Consider the following 16,437-nt stretch of genomic DNA (forward strand, 5'->3'; position numbering starts at 1 on the left):
CCGTGCGCTGCTCCAGCTCCATCCCCCGTGGGAGGATCCTCGCTGGATGATCCCCAGTGACCCCCGGTGGGCAGAGCCCCTGTGATCCATGGCGCTGGTGATCCATGGTGAGAAGACACCTGCCTGGGGGCTCCACATCCTCCTGGCTCCCCACGGCCTGGATTTTCTTTTAAGTTCTCTTTGTCCTTTCCAAACACCCAAAATCAGGGTAAAAATAAAGACGCTGAACTAATACAGCAATTGGGCCATGGGGGGGTCTTTCAGGGGGTATGAGGGATGCTCGGTCCAAAGGAGTTGAGGGTTCCTGGGATTGCTCAAGGCTTTGGGCACCCCAGGCCCAGCGGCTCCACCTGCTCTGGGAGACCCTGGCAGAGGTACTGGGACAGCTGACCAAGGAACTCCCGCCCTGGAACTGTCTCCATGTCCCCACATCCCGCTTCCCGGTGTCCCCTGTCCAGCATCCCCCTGTCCCTGCTATCACCCCCCTTGCTCCCCGCCCATTCTCGTGTCACTCCAGTCCTGGGCCCATCCTGCTCTCGTCCAAGCCTGGATTCCATTCCCAGTCCTATTCCCAGTCCCATTCCCTGTCCTATTCCCGGTGCATGTCCCAGTTCCCTGTCCCCATTCCCTGTCCCTATGCCAATTCCTGCTCCCGGTCCCCATTCCCTGTCCTATTCCCGTTCCCTGTCCCCATTCCCTGTCCCCATTCCCGCTCCCTCTCCCCATTCCCTGTCCCCATTCCCGCTCCCTGTCTCCTCTCACCGGACGCCGCCGCCGTCGCTCCCGCCCCCCGGCCCTCACGTGACCGAGGAAACCCCGCGCTGCTCCCGCCCACCAATCCCAGCGCGGGATCGCTTCTCTATTTGCATAGCCACGCCCTTGACCCTGGCCCCGCCCAGCGCCGGCTGCAGCCGGAGCCGGGCGCTGTTTGCTGCCAGTTCCCTCCCAGTGCTCCCAGTAAGAGCGGTGCTGGGAGAGTGAGCGCTCCCAATTCCTGCCCGGTGCTCCCAGAATCGCTCCTAGGGCCGCGCGGGAAGGGTCCGCGAACCCCCCAGGGCAGAGCGCGGCTGCTTTTGGGTGTCGGCACCTGCCCGGGCCAGGCTGGGAGCGGAGGAGGAGCGGGAGGAAGCGGAGGGACAGAGGAGGAGGAGGAGCAGCACCAACACCACGCGGTTTCCCCTCTCAGGTCGCAGCTCCCCCGGATCCACCAGCATCGCCCCCCTCGGAACCCGCAGGTGAGCAGGGAGGGGGAGCTCGTCCCGAATCTATCGGGGCGTTCTCCGGAGGGTTTTTTTGCGGGGCGGGGGATGTTTGGATCTTGCAGGACCCCAAAGCCGAGGCGGAAATGCCCCTAGAGGGAACTTGGGGGCTCCCACTTAGCGATCGCCCGGTACCGGCGGACACAGGGGCCATCTCGGGTTTGGGGATGCTCGGGAGAGCCGGGGGAAGGCGGGAGCCCCGGAGAGGGGAGAGCGCAGGGGGGCGATCCCGGAGTGGGGAACAAACCGGCTGCCTGAGGGGAGGGGGAGGCTGGGGACGAGGGGGCACCGGGCCCCCGGGGCTGAAAGGGGCGCTGACTACTCCAGCTGCGCTGACTCCTTGGGCAGCGGGGCCATCACAGCCAACGGGCTCAGCCCTTGTTTCCCCCAAACCAGGATTTCTCATTCCCAAACCTCAGCCCAATGCAGGAGGAGGAGGCTGCGAGGAAGAGGAAGATGTGCCGGGAGCCCCAGGAAGGTGAGGAGGAAGTCACTGCCCCCTTCCCCCTCTCTCCTGCTCCATCTCCCAGCCCAGCATGGCCCCCGGTTTCAGGACAACCTCACTGCCGGTGCCGTCCTGCCGGGGACACATTGCAGGGATCTCCTTGCCCTTCCCTGTGGCATGGAGTCAAATCCCATCCTCTCCTTGTCCTTCCTCCCCCAGACAAGGAGCTGAGGATGGAGACCAGGGAGGACAAATCCCCACAGCAGAACCTCGTGGAAGAGGCCATTTGTGGAGGCTCCACAGTGCAGGAACCCAACGGGGAGGAAAACCCCAGGAGATCCCACATGAGGAGGGGCTGCAAAAGCAGATCGCGAGGATCCGAGGAGGGAACACCCACCCTGGGCCAGGGAGGTGGCCGGGGCTTGGAACTGGTGGTCCATGAGCAGGTTCATGATGGGGAGAAGCTCCACAAGTGCTCGGAATGTGGAAAGAGCTTCAGCCAGAGGTGTGACCTGATCTGCCACTGGAGAATCCACACTGGGGAACGGCCCTACGAGTGTGATAAATGCAGGAAGAGGTTTCAGATGAGTTCCTGTCTCGTCAGGCATCAGCGGAGTCACACAGAGGAGAGGCCCTTCCACTGCCCCAGCTGTGCGAAGGCCTTCAGGAACAACTCCGCTCTCGTCACCCACCTGCGCATCCACAGCGGGGAGAGGCCCTATGAGTGTCCCGAGTGTGGGAAGAGCTTCACCCAGAACTCCACCCTGACTGCCCACCTGAGGAGCCACACGGGGGAACGGCCCTACGAGTGTGCCGAGTGTGGGAAGGGCTTCAGGACGAGCTCTGAACTGACCATCCACCAGAGAAACCATACTGGGGAACGGCCCTTTGAGTGTGGGGAGTGTGGGAAGAGCTACCAGAGGAGGTGCCACCTGACCCGCCACATGGGAATCCATGGCGGAACAGCCAGGATCACACTGCTGGAACGGCGCGTCAAGTGTGAGCAGTGTGGGAAGAGCTTGAGGTCAAGGTCTGAACTGATTGTCCACCAGAGGAGCCACACGGGGGAACGGCCCTATGAGTGTGGGGAGTGTGGGAAGCGCTTCATGTCAAAGTCCCACCTGATCTACCACCAGAGGAGCCACACCGGGGAGAGGCCCTATGAGTGCGATAAATGCAGCAAGACGTTTAAGATCAGCTCCAGTCTCATCCTGCACCAGCAGATTCACACGGATGAGAGGCCCTTCCGCTGCCCCGAGTGCGGGAAGGGCTTCACCCGCAACTGCACCCTTGTCACCCACCTGCGCAACCACACTGGGAAGAGGCCCTACAAGTGTTCTGAGTGTGGGAAGAGCTTCTCACAGAGCTTTCTCTTGACCAGACACCATCAGAATCACCACTAAGGGAAGCCCTGGAAGTGCTCCAGTGCAGAAAGAGCTTTGTGCGCTGCTCCAGCTCCATCCCCCGTGGGAAGATCCTCGCTGGATGATCCCCAGTGAGCCCCAGTGGGCAGAGCCCCGGTGCCGGTGATCCGTGTTGGGAAGACACCTGGCTGGGGGCTCCACATCCTCCTGGCTCCCTGTGGGCACCTGCACACATCCCCTGACCAAGATCAGAAATCCATTGTAGAGAGCAGATTTGTTGACTTCTGACCCCAGAAAAATCTCTCTTTTTGCATCTTCTGGTGGCATAGCAAAACTGGATAGCCTTGGAGGTCTTCTCCAACATAAATCCATAATTTCAATATTCTCTTGCCCACGGGCATCTTCCACAGGCGAATGGGGAGTGACTGGGGTAAAACCCCTGATTTTGGAGACGGGTGGAAACACCTCCAAAAAAGGTTCTTCCCACCCACCCAAGCTCATGGATGCTCTGCTAGCAGGGACACATAAATCATTTTGTTTTTGTTCATCCCTTTGAAAGCCCTGAAACTGGGGTAAAAATAGACATTGAACTAAGGCATGGATGGGGACATGAAGGGACATGGACATGGGCGGCAACATGGGAAACATGGATTGGGACATGAACTACGACAGCATCATTGCCACCACCTGTGCCACCAGCAGCTTCCTGTAAGCTATGGCCAGGCACAGTCTGTTGCAGCTTCTGCCACCGTGTCCCCACTGTGACCACTGCAGTGTCCCAGCCAAATGTCACCACCCACCAGGGCAGGGCAGGGATCTTGTTCAGCTGGTGACAAGTGTCCCAGAAGCGAGTGACTGCCACCAGGGTGTCCCAGGGCCACTTCGCTCAGGGGGCCCCAACCGCTGCTGGGGACAGGGCAAGGGTTAGTGTCACCTGGGGGCCCACATGGCCCCATGCTGGGTGTCACCAGAGGCGTCCTGATGGCAGTGTCCATACAGTTGTGGCGACGTTGTCCCCTGATGTGTGTCCTGGTGGCATTGCGTCCCGTCTGCTCTGTTTGTCCCCCTTCCCCACCACAACTCCCTGCCACCCCTCTGGGTGTCCCAGTCCTCGCTGTCAGTTAACGTCCCCATCTCCCCTATGTGTCCCTGAACCCTTCCATGTGCCCCTGTCCCTCCTCTGATGTCCCTGTCCCCTGCCCCTGGTGGCACCAAAATCCCCAAAGCCCCAGGGCCATGTCCTACAGGGTGTCCCTGTGTCCTGCAGGGTGACCCTGTGACCTTCAGGTTGTTCCCGTGGCTGCTGCTGGTGCTGAGCATCTGCGCCCGCTCCGCTATAGCTAGGGACGTGCCATGGCACCCTGTGACACCCAATGACATCCCACAACACCCTTTGTCCTCTGATTTTAGGTCCTCCCCCCCAACTTTGGGACCTTCCCCTTCTTTTGGATCCTTTCTCCCCCTTTTGTGTCCCTTCTCCCTATTTTGTGTCTTTTCCTCCCAATTTTGGATCCTTTCGCCGTCATTCAGGTCCTTTCCCCATTTTGGGTCACTTCCCAATTTAGGGTCTGTTCCCCCCTATTTTGGATCCTTTCTGTCTTTCCCATTTTCCCCCATTTTGGGGTGCCCTCCCCTTTGACTTTGGCAAATTTTTGGGTGCATCCCACCCTCCAACCCTCTCCCCACCCCTTAACCCCTTCACCCCCCACCCCTGTCCCCCCAGTCGTGTCCCCAGCTGTGTCCCCAGCTGTGTCCCCATGCCACATGGATTAGGTGCTCACCATCCTAGACAGCCTCAAGTCCCCAGCCAAAGACTCTCAATCTCCTCTTCCAGGAGATCCACAGCTGGCCCGGCTTCCAGGGGACACTGGTGGCCCCAGGGCTCAAGGTGGGTGGCCTGGTGGGGTTGGTAGGAGGGGGTTTACAGTCATCTTGGGACTGACCGTGGATCTTGTCCACTCTGCAGTGAGGAGCAGCCCCGGCCGGGGAGTCTGGGACGGATGGGGCAGGAGAGATTGGACACTGGTCCAGATGGACACAGACAAGAGCCATGGATCCCACTCTCGATGGACACTGGTCCAGAAGGATCCCAGCTGGACACTGGCATGCTGCGGGAGCTGGCATGGGCACCCACTGGGTGGCGACCCCCTGGGTGGGCAGGAGAATCCAAAAACTTGGGATCCCCAGGTGTGCAGGGACACCTTGGGGATTTGGGACCCCACCAATTGGCACTTTTCAATGTGGGGATGCCAGATTGGGGGTGCCTCCCCCACCACCCCAAAATCCAGCCCCTGAACCTCCCCAAATTATTCTCCCCATCCCATCACTCCCAAATTCAGCCCTCAAAATGCCTCCTCTGTCCCACCAACCCAAAATCCAACCCCAAAATACCTCTCCGCGTCCCACCACCCCCAAATGCAGCCCCGGAGCCCCCCAAAATTTTTCTCCCTATCCCATCAGTCATAAATTCAACCCCCAAAATGATTCTCCCAATCCCACCAGCCCCAAATACAACCCCCAAAATGACTCCCCCCATCCCACCGGCCCCTAAATCCAGCCCCTGAACCCCCCAAACTCTACTCCCCCTGCAGAACTGATGGAGGTGGAAGCCCCCCCAGCCACCAAGCCCCCCGCCCTACTGAAGACCTGCAGGTGGCACACTGCAACTGCCACCTCCCCCAGAGGGGACCTCTAAAGCAGGGGGGGTCCGAGAGAGCCGGCGCTGAGTGCAGCTGCAGGGAAACGCTGCTGGAAACGCTCCTACAGCCACCCCAACACCGACGGTGACAGGGGAGGTGACGGGGTGTCCCCAAGGCCAGCACGCTGTTCCGGAGGGTGTTTGTGCCCCCTCCAAGGGGCCCAAGAAGCCACAGGGACCTGAGGGGACACGAGAGGATGAGGCCACCCCTGCAGCTGTACCTGCGCTCCGTGGGCAGGAGGAGGGGACACAGCCACAGCAGGGCCAGGGCAGAGCTGGGGGTGCAGAATGGGGCAGGTGAGGGGGTACGGATTGGGGAGCGAGGGGTTAAGGGGTGGGGTGTGGATTTTGGGGTGATTATGGGTGGGGACTGAGGGATTTTGGGGTGACTATAGGTAGGGGTTATGATTTTTAGGGTGATGAGAGTGGGTGTGGGGTTCTAGGGATGGTTTGGGGGGTGATAGGTTATGGGGGGATAGGTGGGGGTAATGAAGATAGGTGGGGGGGTGATGAATTTGGGATGATTATGATGGGTGAGGGGTGGTGACTTTAGGGGTGATTATGATGGGTGGGGATGATCATGGATGGGGGGTGATGGGTTACGGGGTGATGATGATGGGTGAAAGGTGATGGAGGTGGTTTGGGGGTTGATGGGTTATAGGGTGAACGTGGGCCGGTTTGGGGAGGACAGAGGGATAATCTGGGGGGCTTTTTGGGGTGTTGCTATGTCCCCCCTTGCCCCAAATTTCCCCTTCCTCTGGCACTCCCGAGGAGATACTTTAATATTCTGTGGTTTGATGGCATGGTGCTTGGATCTGGAGCTTGCTCCCCACATTCCAGGTCTGGTCCCGGTATGGAAGTGGCTGTAGGAAAGGAGCACCCCACCATGGCACATTCCTGGCTCAACTCTAGACACAAAGAGTGCTGAACCAAAGGCCCACACACTGCTCTGCAGGCAGTGCCACCTTTCAGAACATAGAAACCCAAAACGTTTGCATGGAGATTTCTAACTGCAAAGCAGGCAGCTGGCAGCTGCTTCTTGCCCAGGAGCCAGGAACTGCCCTTGGTGCTTTAGCACATGGCTCTCCCTCCAGGGATTTCCAATGGGTAATGGAATATCCTGAACTGGAAGGGATGCACAAGGGTCATCAAGTCCAACTGCTGGCCCTGCACAGGACACCCCAGGGGTTTTCCTAAGGTTAAATGTCCTAAGGAGATGAAGGATAAATGTCCTAAGGATAAATTTTCCTAAGGAGAAAGTCCTGCACTTTCTCTTCTGTAACTTCTTCCTGCTCCCCAGCAGCTGCTGCCCACACTTCTGCTGTCTCTGCCTGCCCTTCCACAGCCTCTCCCTTTTCCTTAGGTGCCTCTTCTCTTTCTTCCACTGCCTGCTCTCCTGGCTCTCCCTCCTCTGCCACAGCCACTTCTCCAGCTTTGTCTCCTTGTCTCACACTTCTGTCTTTTTCTCCTTCTCCTCATCCTCCTCATCCTACCGATTCCTGTCCTGGCCTATTCACTCTCTTTGCTTCTAAAAGTTTCCAAGCCTGAGCTCACCTCTCCCTTTCACACGCTAATTCTTCCTGCACTTTCCCAGCTCTTCCTCATCTGACCCGCTGTCCATGTCCTTGTGCTCACCCCGCTGGCTCCTCATCCCTGTCCATGTACCCAACGTCTCTCTCAATGCATTCTCCCACTCTGCAGCCTTAAGTAGCCCAAGGTGCATTTGTCTGCTAAGGTCTCATTCCACATTCAGCAGAGATTCCAATTTTGCTCTCTCATTTTGCTCTCCATCGGAATGTTTTTGGAAGGAGTTAACCAAATTTTGAAGAAATTTGTCTCTCTCATCTTGCTCTCTAGCTAAATCTTTTAGCAAGGAGTCATGAATCCTTTTATGCTTCTGAACTGCCATTGATGCCTTAGCAATTTTAGCTTTTATATATTTTTTCATATATTTGTAATCCTGCAATTCTTTAGTGTATAACTACACTCCATATAGGATGTTCACTGCTGCTTTCCCATTCTCGTCAGACAAAACAGTTCCTCTCCAGGCCTGGGAATCAAGGATGCCTCACTGTTTCAGGTCCCCACAAAAGTAAACAACAGTGATTTGGAGGGTAGCAAATTTGGGGTAAATTACTTCCTTACCTGAAGCTATAATTGGAAGATTAACCCCCACTATGCAAATTGACCAAACTTATAAAAGCATGAAAACCTGTGACCTGTCATCCATTCTTGGGTGTAGCCCCTGGGGGCCTTTGTCTGCCTGAAATGTACCTGAAGGCCCTTCAATAAATACAACTGCTTTTTATTCCCTTAATCTTGTCTGGCCTCTCATTTTAGGTAGTCCCAAAAAGGCTTCAGTCCAAAGCCCTCTCTTTTATCTCTTCTCCCCCACCTTTCCTATCGTGCCCTGAATCCCCAACTCCCACCCCTGCTCCTGGTTTGGGGGATCCCATTCCTCCCTCACTCCTTTTGGGGATCCCACCCTTCTTTTCTTCCCCCTTACCCACATTTCCCATCACCCCCCCCTCCCCCCGCCCTCCCCACTCACCAAGTTCCCTTGACTCCCATCTGGGGGCCTCCCAGCACCACCAGTATGGCCCCAGTTGCCCCCACAGGCCCCATCCACAGCTCTGGGCAGGTGCTGACAGCCCAAAAGCAGCCATGCTGTGCCATGAGAGGCTCCAAGATGATCCAGTGCTGCTTGATGCTATCAGAAGAAATGACTGGACAGAGCAGGTGAGACTTTTTGCAGTTTAAAGGCAAAAAATCTCCTCTTTCCAATGAATTCCTGATGTTAGTCTCTGTCCTAATGGATGTTCCTGCCCCTGTGTTCATCCAGGTGCCCATGGAGAACCAAGAGGACACGGAGGGCACCAGCCAGGTGTCTTCCCAACATGGATCATAGGAATGTGGGTCACCAGGGCTCTGCTGTACGGGTGTCCTCTGGTGAGGGATGGAGTTGGAGCAGCAGACAAAGCTCCTCCTGCAGTTGGGGCCCTCACAAGGCTTCCCTTACCGGTGGCTCTGTTGGTGTTTGGTCAAGTGACAGCTCCTGGAGAAGCTCTTCCCACACTTGGGACACTCAAAGGGCCTTTCCCCAGTGTGGATGCGCCGGTGGGTGAGGAGGCTGAAGTTGCGGGTGAAGCCCTTCCCGCAGTCGGGGCAGCGGAAGGGCTTCTCCCCTGTGTGTGTGCGCTGGTGCTTGAGGAGATCCGAACTGCTCCGAGCCTTTTTCCCACACTCGGAACACTCGTAGGGCCGTTCCCCAGTGTGGATCTTCTGGTGGGAGGTCAGATTGGACTGAACGCTGAAGCTCTTCCCACATTCCAAGCACGTGTAGGGCCGTTCCCCGGTGTGCATGCGCCGGTGGGTGAGGAGGCCGGAGCTGTCTCTGAAGCTCTTCCCACATTCCCCACAGTTGTAGGGGTAGCCGCGTTCCCCCGTGTGGATCTTCTGGTGCGAGAGCAGGTGGGAATTCTTGCTGAAGCTCTTCCCCCATTCCAAGCACTTATAGGGCCGTATACCCGTGTGCACCCGCTGGTGGTAGAGGAGGTGGGAGCCGTGCCGGTACCTCTTCCCACATTCCCCACACGCGTAGGGCCGCTCGCCTGTGTGCACCCGAAGGTGGGCAAGGAGATAGGATCTCCACCTGAAGCTCTTCCCACATTCTGAGCACTTGTGGAGCTTCTCCCCATGCTGGGGCTGCTCACGGACCCCCAGATCTGAGCTGTCACCACCTGGGCCCACAGTGGGTCTTTCCTCCTTGGATCCCCGTGATCTGCGTTTGCAGCCCCTCCTCATGTGGGATCTCCGGGGCTTTTCCTCCTCATTGGATTCCTCTGCCATGGAGCTGCTCAAAACAACCTCTTCCACGAGGTTCTTCTGCAGGGATTTGTCCTCTCTGGTCTCCATCCTCAGCTCCTGGTCTAGGGGAGGAAGGACAAGGAGAGGATAGGATTTGCCTCAGGGAACACCAAGGAGATCTCTCCAAGGCATCCCCAGCAGGACAGCATTGGCAGCGGGGTTGTCCTGCAGCCAGGAGCCACGATGGGGTGGGAGATGGAGCAGGAGAGAGTGGGAAAGGGGCACTGACTTCCTCCTCACCTGCCTGGGGCTCTCAGGCATCTTCCTCTTCCTCACGACCTCCTCCTCCATCCAGCCAAGGTTTGGGAATAAGAAATCCTGGTTTGGGGGAAAACAAGCTGTGAGAGTGTTTGATTGGGGATTCTTCCAGCCCAAGTGACTCTAGAAGTCACTGACAGAGTAAGGGTTAAATTTAGTAGCTTAGAATTGAAATCATAGGAATGATTTCTAAACTGTATCGGGGGAGGGGGGTTGGTGGTGGCTAGAGCAGGCAGGTAGAAGGAACAGGCCTGGACCAGCAGGACAGCCAGGCCTTGGGAGTGAATGATAGCCCTGTTACAGTGATTGTCCTAACCAAATCAAGCATGGTCTTCAGCAAATCAAGCATAGTCTTCAGTAGGTCAAGCGAAACTGCACCTGTGTGGGAATGGGAACTAGAATGGAACAATATAAGTTTAATAATTAATTGGGGGAGGGGGGGAAGAGTAGAAGGGGTTACTAGCTACCGATTCGGGTGTATCGTTGAAGCCCAGATCTGGGATCTCACCCCCGGGCTTCCGCGCGCTTCAATAAAACACCTTCATATACAATCAATTCTGATTTTGTGTGGATCCTGACGCTAACATCACCAGACATTTTGTGTCCATAAAAGCCTTCTGACTACCAAGATTTAGCTGACAAAACTCCAGAAATACCAACATTGAGCCACTCAAGACTTAAATGGCTCATGATCATTCCAAAAAAAACCTCTCCAGGAGTTTGTCCTCTCTGGTCTCTCCCCTTTGGACTTCTGGGGGTCCTGCGTGTATTGAGGGTTCCCCTCTCTGGGGTCCCCACCCTCTCCAGGCATTCACGGGTCCCAGGAATCCCTAGGGTCCCCCCTTTCTGCTCTCCCGACCTTGGGCTTCGTGGGCTCCCCCTTCTCTGTGCTGCTGGGGGTTCCCTGCAGCCCCTGGGGGTTCCCTGGCTCCCCCTCTCTGGGCTCCCACTTAGCGATGCCGGGGCTCTTGGGCTCCCAGTGCTCCCCTTTCCCCTGACTGCTTCAGGCTGCAGGGAGCTCCTGGGCTTCCCACTCGCCAGGGTGTTCCCCTCTCCGGGCTCAGTCCTGGGGGTCTCCTCTCTCTGGGCTGCACACTTCGGTGTCCCAGAGTTCTCCCCCCTCCTGCCCTCCTCCACGAAAAAACAACCTCCCGGGACACCCCCAGAATCTCCCCTAAGGCCGTTTGCGGCTTAGCTTTGGAGTCCTTCGAGCTCCAAAAATCCCCGCCCCCCTTAAAAATACCCTCCCACGGAGTCCCCAGGATATTTGGACGAGCTCCCCCCCCGCGGTCACCTGCGACACAGAGGGGGGGACAATGCCCCAGGGGGCGGGAGGGCTGCGGACACAGCGAGGGCTGGACCGTGTGGTGTCCCCTCTTCCACTTCCTCCTCCTCCTCCTCTATCCCAGCTCTTCCTCCCACTCCTCCTCCTCTTCCTCCTCCTCCTCCACGCCTCCTCCTCCTCTACCTTTTCTTAATCCCTCCAGCACATGTCCCGCTGCTTCTCCATCACCACTCCGCCATCCCCATTCCTCCTGCCCCGTTCCCGAAGCCCTCCCAGCCCGCGGCAGGAGCGGGGATGGAGCCGGGACAGGTCGGGATGGGCAGCGCGGGGCTCTCGGCTGCTCCCACCCGCTGGGGGCGGGGGGAACCCGGCCCGAGGAAAAGGAGAGGCAAACTGGGAAAACTGGTGGCTGCAGATGCAAACTGGGGCTCGGTGGGGACCCTGGGTGGGAAATTCCATCCTTTTGGGCTGATGCCCGAAAGACAGGCTGGAAATAAATCCCCACAGACCGGTGTCTATAGAGCAGGTATTTGTTTATTGCAGCGCTGGTGGTGAGGGGATTTCTGCACCCAAGTCACCCACCTTTGTCCCGTGCTGTGGTATATTTATAGAGTAAGTGTTGCTCAGTGTCACTGTGTCACTCCAACATCATCACTTATGCATGGGAACTCATTTACATTGTATGAGCTCATGGTTATTAGATAGTTCTTTTGCGCTGCCCTTGCGCCTCCCCAGTTCTGGGGTTAGCAGGGGTCTTTGGTGAAGACTTCCAAGGTCTTCTACACATCTGAACTTTTCAGCTTTGTCTTTGGAGCACGTGCAGTTACAGTGTCCCTTGGTGTGTCTGGTCCTAACCAGCCTAAATAGTTTATTTTGTGGCTAATTGGCTTTGTGCTTGGCAATTTCTCATTAGTACTATCCCTATCTATCTCTAAAGCTATCCACCTGGCAATTTTTTATCTTCCTTCTTTGTCTATTCAGCATTAAGGAACTAGTTAACCATATATTAGCCATTACATTACATAGAAAGTTATTTACATCATGTTATATAGGCATAAAAGTTATGATTCAGGTTGTATAGGTATAAAAAGGTATGATTCAGGTTATATACAAGCTGCACAGCCCTTCCAGTACTTACAAAAAGACCCCATAGACCCCTCAAAAGTCCTCTACACCCCCTCCCAGAACAAATAATGACCCCAAGAGCTACCAAAAACCCCTTCCAATCCCCTCGGGATCCCCTAAACCCCTTCCCAGCCCCCCATGGCACTGATCAGGAAAGGTCTGTGGACAGGAACATCCACAGCTGGGAGCAGTTCCAGCACTTCAGCAGCGTTTTGGGCACTTCCATCCCTTTGGGTTCTTCCCAGAGGTCTGCAGATGTTGGAGGGGGGACTGCAGAGAGGGATGAGGGATGCCAAGAGTGGCATTTTGGGGACAGGATGAGGGGCTGTGTGAGGCACTTGCTGGGGTGGAGGTCTGCAGGCCCTCCTGGTGGTCCCAGGCCCCAGGCTGCAGCGCTGTCTCCACCTCCTACTTTGGGTGGTGGCTCTGGTGGGACCTGCGTTCCTTGGGGCTCTTCCTGCAGCCAGGGAACTTGTAGGGACCCTCCTCCGGATGGATCCTCCAGGTGTTCCATGAGCTTTGGGCTCCTGCTGGAAGTGACTGGGCTCTCCTGGCATCATATGGAGATCATACTGGGGGTGACTGGGAATGACTCCAAGCATGCTGAGGGCAACTGGGATATCTTGGGAGTGTCCGAAACCCTGTTGGGGGTTGACAGGGGCCACACTGGGAGCAACAGGGACCATCCTGGGAACAACTGGGACCATGATGGAGGCAACTGGGAGCAAGAGAGAGTGATTGGGTCTATACTGAGGGCAGCTAGGTGTGACTGGGACCCTGGTGGAAGAGATTGGGATCATACAGGGAGTGGCTGGGACAATTCTAGAGGCCCCTGGTATCACACTGGGAGCAACAGGAGGCAATTGGAACCATGCTGAGGACAACTGGGATCAAACGGGGAGTGACTGGGCTCTGGGAAGCCCAGGATGGTGAGGAGCAGGAGGACAACTTCCATCCCAGCCCCACAAATACCCCTGTTTCCAGGGATCCCTCCAACCCCTGGCTCCTCCTACTCACCCCTGCTCTCCCTGTACTGGACTTGCAGCATCTCCAGGTCGGTGGGGGATGTGCCAGGTGCAATCACCTGCCTGGCTCTGGGAATCCCGATATTCTGGCTCAAATCTGGTCCTGCTCAAAGAGGGTCCCATCCACATGCACCCGAAGGTGTGCGAGGAGGCTGGAGCACTGACTGAAGCTCTTCTTACATTCCAAGCACTTGTTCGGATTCTCCTTGCCATGAAGTTGCTCAGGGACCACCAGCTGCGAGCTGCATCTGGGTCTCCGGCTGCTTTCCTGGCCAAGGGAGGGCCTTTCTTTCTCAAGGCTCCCTGGGCTGGGTTTGGAGCCCCTCCTCATTTGGGATCTCTGGGGCTTTTTGTCCCCACTGAATTCCTACACTGTCAAGCCTCTCAAAACAGCCTCTTCTACAAGGTTCTGCCACAGGGATTTGTTCTCCCTGGTCTCCATCCTCAGCTCCTTGTCTGGGGGAGGAAAGACAAGGAGAGGAAGGAACAAGAAAAAGGGGGAAAAAAAGACAGAAAGACAGAAGGAAGGAAGGAGGGAAGGAGATTTATTTTTATGCGACAGGAAAGGAGAAAGAGATTTTTCCAATCCATCCCTGTCAGGATGGAGTTGGCAGTGGGGTTGCCCTGTAGCCGGGAGCCACTCTGGGCTGGCAGATGGAGCCGGAGAGAGGTGAAAATGGGCCGTGACTTCCTCTGCACCTTCCTGGGGCTCCCATGAAACGCGGATGAAAACTCAAAGCCCCACAATTGCCATAAAGATTTGTAAGGAATGTTTATTACAGCCTGGACTCATGTGGGGATTGTTCCCCTTCAAAGGACATGCACATCCCTGAGAACTCCAGATCCCTTTTTCACCCTCTTTACTAGTTTACATATGCATAGTGTTTCACATGAGGGTCATGCATATTCATTCTACTGATTTCACATTACACTTCCAGCTAGTTACACTGGTAGCCAGATTTTTATCAGAAAGTACAGAAAGAACTCCTGGGTCACGCTGCCCTGTCTGTTTCAGGGTTCGAGGAGCCTCTCTTATCTCTTCAGCTTAGAAATTCGCATTCTTTTGCGTCAGCTAGGGCAGCAGAGCTACCAGACTAAACAGCATATTTTACTTATGCTAGCAAGCTCAAAGCGGCACATTTCACCTAAATCCAAATGGATTTCTAGCCTGTTAAATTCATACTCTGTTTCACCAGTTAACGAATCACCACGACACCCTGCTCCTCTAAGCGGATCACAACAGTTGTGGGGCAAGGTCAGGTTCTGGGGCAGCATCTCTAGTCCTCAGGGCAATGTCAGATTCTGTGGCAGCACCCCTGCTTTCTGAGGTAGGGGTCAGGGTGGTTATCCAAGTCTACCTTCCCTTATCTCTGAATGCTAAATAGGACAGGCATATCAGCTACACCAACAACTGTGTGATATCATTAGCATTTAGAGAAGACTGGAACCCTTTGAAAACTGGTGGGGCAGATGCAAAGGGCTGGTTGAAGGGTAGGGAGAGAATTTCCCCCAGTGGAATTTCTTTACAGTAGGTACCATTATTAAAGTAACCCCAAAAATATACAGTTATTGTGTGGTAGCTTTGAATCTGGGTGCCTGCCTTCTAGAGGAAGTTAAAAAATCCATGAATCCCTCACCTTATTAACCCATAAAGCAAACTGGATAACAGCCACAGAAGCCTTAGTTATAGGATTTGTTTTTAGATAATGGCCTGCAAATGGGAGAAATATAGCCACGACCACGTTCCACCCAAACCAGGGTAGGCTGGACCACATGGTGGCACTTAACGAGGTTTCTATACCAGCAGACAAAAATTAGGTTAGTCAAGAACTGTTATTCCTTTTTCCCCTTTTTCTCCCAATGCCCTTGGGCCTCATGTTGTGTGACAAAATCTGTCTTGGTTTAAAAAGACAGGTGTCTGCTAAGGAAGGCAGGAGCCTTCCTTGAAATGGAAATGTAAACCCCCACTCTCTGAATTATTGTGATTTTGAAATTAAGGGGCTCTCAGGCAAAGGTATGGGAAAAGGAATAAGAGTTCTTTACTGGGAAAATTAAATATAGAAATGAAATAGTACAAAAAAAACCCCAAACCACTGACAGAGTCCGAATACGACCTGACACCCTGTTGGTCAGGCTGTTGGTAGCAGTCTGATAGAATGGTGGCTGCAGTCCTCCTGGAAGGACAGATGTAGTTCTGTTGAAGCAGTGATCTTGTAGAAGAGTGTTGTTTTCCTCTGAAGGTCTAGTGGTGGTGTCGATGGGCCTGGTCTTCCTCTGGGAATCCAGTGGAAAAAGAGGCTGCTCCTCTGGGAATCCAGTGGGAGAAGGCTGCTCTTGTGTTCCAAATGTCAGGTTATATTTAGGTACGAATGCTTGGCTTCTCCCCCTGAGTGGAGCATCTCACAATGGGATGATGTAATTTTATCAGTCATGCAGTGACACTCTATGGCCCATTAACAGAAGATATCTCCCCCGAGAGAGGATGGGTTGTGGAAGAGATAAAGAAAACTGCCCAATTAACAGAAGATAACTACCCCACCTCTATCAGATGGGAAATAGAATACACACATGCTACAAGTCAGGACAGTCCTGTATTCCCTGTCCCATTCCCAGTCCCTATTATTGATCCCGTTACTAATCCCTGTCTTATTTTTCCAGTCTCATTCCCAATCCAGGTCCCATATTCCCAGTCCCTGTCCCCATTCCCGTTCCTTACTCTGTTCCTGTCCAGTATTCCCAATCCCAGATCCAATTCCCAGTCCCTGTCCCCATTACAGGTCCCTGTTCCCACTCCTGTTCCCTTTCCTGGTACCTGTCCCTGTCCCTATTCCCAGTCCCAGTCCCCGTCCACATTCCTGATCCCATTCTCAATCTCTGTCCCCATTCCTGGTCCCTTTTCCTGTTCCTGTCCTGTATTTCAGTCCCAGTCTCCATTCCTGGACCTGTTCCCAGTCCCTGTCCCCATTCACGTTTCCAATCCCGGTTCCCGTCCCAATTCCCAGTCCCTGTGTCCATTGCTGGTCCCAATCCCAGTCAGTTTCTTTTCCTCTCCCTATTCCCCTACCCATTCTTGGTCTCTGTCCCCATTCTCAGTCCCTGTCCCCATTTCCA

At 55.1% G+C, this 16,437-nt stretch overlaps 1 pseudogene; it reads left to right on the forward strand.

The window, feature by feature from the left end:
• The window catches only part of LOC137467677 (zinc finger protein 208-like), a 53,549-nt pseudogene that overhangs the window by 8,524 nt on the left and 28,588 nt on the right, over positions 1 to 16,437 (forward strand).

This window comes from Anomalospiza imberbis, unplaced genomic scaffold (genome assembly GCF_031753505.1).
Source record: "Anomalospiza imberbis isolate Cuckoo-Finch-1a 21T00152 unplaced genomic scaffold, ASM3175350v1 scaffold_74, whole genome shotgun sequence".
NCBI lineage: Eukaryota > Metazoa > Chordata > Aves > Passeriformes > Viduidae > Anomalospiza > Anomalospiza imberbis.